Source organism: Spinacia oleracea, chromosome 5, assembly GCF_020520425.1.
Source record: "Spinacia oleracea cultivar Varoflay chromosome 5, BTI_SOV_V1, whole genome shotgun sequence".
Lineage (NCBI taxonomy): Eukaryota > Viridiplantae > Streptophyta > Magnoliopsida > Caryophyllales > Amaranthaceae > Spinacia > Spinacia oleracea.
Window position 1 is genome coordinate 29,255,637 of NC_079491.1, and position 5,211 is coordinate 29,260,847.

At 36.6% G+C, this 5,211-nt stretch overlaps 1 long non-coding RNA gene across 1 annotated transcript; it reads left to right on the forward strand.

Moving 5' to 3' along the window:
- Window positions 1-1,118: 1,118 nt before the first annotated feature.
- LOC130461961 (uncharacterized) lies at window positions 1,119-4,231 on the forward strand. Its single transcript, XR_008922037.1, has 4 exons — window positions 1,119-1,450; window positions 1,586-1,655; window positions 3,022-3,091; window positions 3,743-4,231. It is a non-coding gene; the product is annotated as an uncharacterized lncRNA (long non-coding RNA).
- Window positions 4,232-5,211: the final 980 nt, after the last annotated feature.

Genomic DNA, 5,211 nt, shown 5'->3' on the forward strand with positions numbered 1-5,211 from the left:
TCCGCTTCAGTTGTAGAATCCGCAATGGTGCTTTGCTTAGCACTTTTCCAGCTTACTGCTCCTCCGTTGAGGCAGAAGACAAACCCAGACTGTGATCTGAAATCATCTTTGTCGGTTTGGAAACTTGCGTCCGTATAGCCTATAACAATTAATTCATCATCTCCACCATAGACCAGGAAGTCATCTTTGTGCCTTTTCAGGTACTTCAGAATATTCTTGGCAGCAGTCCAATGCGCCTCTCCTGGGTCTGACTGGTATCTGCTCGTAGCACAGAGTGCGTACGCAACATCCGGGCGTGTACATATCATAGCATACATTATTGAACCAATCAATGATGCATATGGAATCCCATTCATTCGTCTACGCTCATCAAGTGTTTTTGGGCACTGAGTCTTGCTTAGAGTCATTCCATGAGACATGGGTAGGTAGCCTCGCTTGGAGTCCGCCATCTTGAACTTATCAAGCACCTTATTGATATAAGTGCTTTGACTAAGTCCAATCATCCTTTTAGATCTATCTCTGTAAATCTTGATGCCCAATATGTACTGTGCTTCTCCTAGATCTTTCATCGAAAAACATTTCCCAAGCCAAATCTTGACAGAGTTCAACATAGGAATGTCATTTCCGATAAGTAATATGTCGTCGACATATAATACTAGGAAAGCAATTTTGCTCCCACTGACCTTCTTGTATACACAAGATTCGTCTGCGTTCTTGATGAAACCAAAGTCACTGACTGCTTCATCAAAACGTATATTCCAGCTCCTGGATGCCTGCTTCAATCCGTAGATTGACTTCTTTAGCTTGCATACCTTTTTAGCATTCTTTGGATCCTCAAAACCTTCAGGCTGTGTCATACACTACTACAAAAATGTCCAAAGAGACCTAAAAAAACAGATCCATTAGAGTACTTAACGGGTCTCTTTACTTAATAAGACCTCGTGATACAAATCAGAGGTCTCTTATGTTATCTGGGCGCAAAAAAGAGACCCGTTAGCTTAGAAAGGAGATTTCTCGTAGAGGCGGGGTCCACTAATAAAAAATGAAGAGACCCGTTATCTCCTATAACAGGTCTGCTCCTCAATTAAATTATTATTAGAAGGTCAGAAATCATAACCCCTACTTCTCTCTCCCTTCCCTGTACAGCGAAAATAAAACCCCAAATACCTCAATTTCAGATCTGATTAAATTCGCAGAGAATTCATTCATCTCTCAAACTTCTCACTCCGTTATTCTCAATCGAAATCCCCAATTTATATTCTTGCAGATCACCAATTTCTGCAGCTCATCGAAATTGAATAAAAGAACCCTAATTTTCGAAATATAAATTTCAATTTCCGACTTTAATTCATACAATAGTTTCCAATTTTTCCATTGTAAAGTTTATCAACCTTGGAGGTTTCGTATGGTGAGTAAGTCGCGGAGCTCAAACAACAACTAACAGAGCAAGGTATATCTGCACTTTATTTTTCATGTTTTTTTTTCCGCCATGAATTTGATTTGGTTTCTAAGGTTTTTTAAATATATTATTTAGTAATTAGTTTGTTCTTGAACGTGTTTGCTTGATAATCTGATTTTTATACAGGCGTATGAAATTTGGTTGATTGGCAGCTATTGTACAGACATGTTAATTTGATTTGGAAGTTTGAAGTGAGGTAAAAATTAGATATTTTTTCGTATAATTTGGTATCATTGAAGATTGTAAATTTGTATATTTTTAATTGGATTTGATATTGACTTTGTATGGTAGGGTTTTTGTTTTGGTTTTTGTTCATGACGATACTTATGATAAGATTACGAATGATGTTCCTGCTTGATTTTGTGTGTTAAAATGGTTTTAGTACAATCAGCCCAAGTTGTGCAGCTTCTAAAGACTTGAGATTAGTCAGAATTCTTTGTTACTTGAGTCTCATATGATAGAGATTATTCGGGCATAATTAAAATCTCTTAGACTTCAGCGCGTCCCTTCTGTTTACACCAGTATATAACATTCTCATAATTAACAGAAATTAGTTTACTTTCTTTTTGTATCTTTTTTTAAAAAGTGAAAAAGTTAATGAGCAATAAAAATAAACCTTATGTTGAGCAGATTGGTGTTCAGTTTTAGTTTTCAGGAACCAGGTATAATCAAGTTGAAATAGCTGAATTGGGCAGAATGATGTTCAGTTTTAGTTTTCAGGAAACAGGTATAATCAAGCTGAAATTTGATCAGTTTCAGTAAAAATAACATCACAAGTAGACATTCCCATAAAGTGGCCGTAACTCAGAGCCTTACAGCCGCAGGCATTTGTTTTTTCATGAATTTTTTACGAGTATTTGATTATGCCTTGTTTAGAAAATTACATTGTTAATGTCACCATTACTAATGGCGTACTTGAATGCCAAAATTTTGTTAGAGAAGGAGCTTCCCTTAACATCAGAAATTGTAGTTGCCTAGTTGGCATTCATCTTGGTCTTTCTTTCTTGAGCATTGGTGTAACAAGGAATTCATCAATTGAACAATATCACAAATGCGGAGTGCAGAGCCTGTTGTTGATATATATTTATAAGAAGTCTTATTAGTTACTTCAATTCATTGGTATTGAGTTTTGCTCCTAGAATAGTCTTATTCTTAAGAACTTTATAACTTTCTAGGCCTTGAGTCAAAGTAAATCTATGTTGCTTTCAGTTGTTTAGACTTTAGAGGGCTTAGTTTATGTTGGGGTTTGTTTTGTGTGGTTTTTTCCTGCGTTTATTCTTTATTCAGTACACGAATGAATGTAGAGTCTTGGGTTTCTGTCAACAACTATGTGTTTGGAACTGGTTCTGTTGGTGGTAGTGTATAGGTCTGATTGCTTGAGGTGTTAGCACTTAGCAGCAGTTTTGTGCATTGCGCCTTAGAAGTAGAAGTATCCTTTTATGGCAATAATGGTTCTGACTCTTATTTGGTCTACTTTCTTCATGAAAGCGATGCATGTCATTTAGAATTTTAGAAATAACTTCAATTTGGCAAGACTGAAGGAACAATTCTGCATTGTGAAGGATTGTGGACCACTGGACCTTGACATATCTCATTAGCTTGCATGGATCAATGGATCAACATACTTTCCAGGTAATTATATACTCTCCATTGGAACGATATATAGCCTCGAACCTGGTATGCAAAGTCCTGATTTGAAGTTCTGGTTTGAAGAGCTTACTGGGAGTCTGGGGCTGATAGCTTGATGTCTGCTTTGCTACTTTATGTTGTGAACTTGTGATCACTGTTTTTGTACAAAAAACTGATGGTTCATCGCTTGTTATCATCATAAGTTCCTGCTTGATTCACTGTGGTTGTTGATATTCATGAGATCATAATTTTGAACAATCGTGTTAAGGGTTCAGACAGAAATTGTCTTTCATAAGTTGTAACTTTGATTATCTGGATAAAATTTGGTGGAAATAAAATGAAGTTTTGTTCGTTAATTTTCTGTATTTACTGTGCTGTTTGAAATTTAATCTTCTGAAATTTAAGTCCTGCAAGATATATCTGCTATTCAGAGTAAATTCTGTGGTGGTCAAAATAGTGTTGGTTCTTGCTGATTTGCCGTTCATGGGCAATTTTGTGCTTATCAGCTTGTCTTGTTCTGCGTTCTTAATCCGAGTTTCTTCATGTTGTTTTACACAACTTTGACTTGTGAATTAGTGACATTATGCTTTGTGATTATGACTTCTAAAGTTGTTATCCTTGGGCTCTCTCTCACGTGCTTTAGTTGTCTTGTAGTTATTTGTTCGAGCTCCCGGTGCCTACTCCAACTAATATTGATGAGATCAAGGGCGTGATGTGGATTTGACACATATGTTGGAGCGTGTTACGTTAGAATCATGCTTTGGGTGATTTTTTTTTTTTGAGGGGATGCTTTGGGTGATATTTCACGGAGCATAAAGACACAACTTAGAAAAATGTAGGTGGTCGTATGAAATGGTTTAATGCTATAGTTGTAGCAGGACTTAATTTTATATGTGTTTAGTTCTAAATTTTTGTTGTAAAATATTGTATATAATACTAATTATTATGGTAATTTTGTTTTGATGCTTCCCTTTTGGTGTGTGTGTGCGCTACTGTTTTTTTTTTTATTTAAAATATAGCTGAAAAGAGACCCGTTATCTATAAGCATAGGTCTTTCGATTTTCAAAATAAAAAAAAATTTAAAATGTCAAAGAGACCCCCTTTCTTCAATATAGGGTTTGAATTTTTCTAACAAAGAGACCCCATTTCTCTGATGGTGGGTCTTTTTTATTTATCAAAGAGACCCCATTTCTTTAATGATGGGTCTGTTCTTCTATTAAATTATTTTTAGAGTTGCTAGGAAAACAGACCCCCTTTCTCTGATAAAGGGTCTTTTCTTTATTAATAAGAGACCCCCTTTAATGAGGGGGTCTCTTTATCAAAGAGACCTCTGAGATAGAGACCTGTCCAGAGGAGGTCTCTTATGCATATTTGGACGGGTCTCTTTGCCTATTTTTGTAGTAGTGATAAACACAGTTTCTGTTAAAACGCCGTTTAAGAAAGCAGTTTTGACATCCATCTGCCATATTTCGTAATCGTAATATGCAGCGATTGCTAACATTATCCGAATAGACTTTAGCATTGCAACTGGTGAAAAGGTTTCATCGTAATCCACACCGTGGACTTGCCTGTAACCTTTTGCAACCAATCTAGCTTTGAAAACTTCAAGTTTCCCATCCTTGTCCTTTTTCAGTTTGAAAACCCATTTGCTTCCAATGGCTTGGTAGCCATCTGGCAAATCGACCAAATCCCATACTTGGTTTTCAGACATGGAGTCTAATTCAGATTGCATGGCTTCTTGCCATTGCTTGGAGCTAGGGCTCGTCATAGCTTGTTTGTAAGTCGCAGGTTCATCACTTTCAAGTAATAGAACGTCATAGCTCTCGTTCGTCAAAATACCTAAGTACCTTTCCGGTTGAGATCTATATCTTTGCGATCTACGCGGGGTAACATTTCTAGATTGACCATGATTCTCACCAGATTCTTCTAAAGATCTCTGAGTTTCATCCTGAATGTCATCTTGAGCATTCTCTAGAGTTTGTTGTTCGACTCGAATTTCTTCGAGGTCTACTTTTCTCCCACTTGTCATTTTGGAAATGTGATCTTTCTCCAAAAAGACACCATCTCGAGCAACAAACACTTTGTTCTCAGATGTATTGTAGAAGTAATACCCCTTTGTTTCC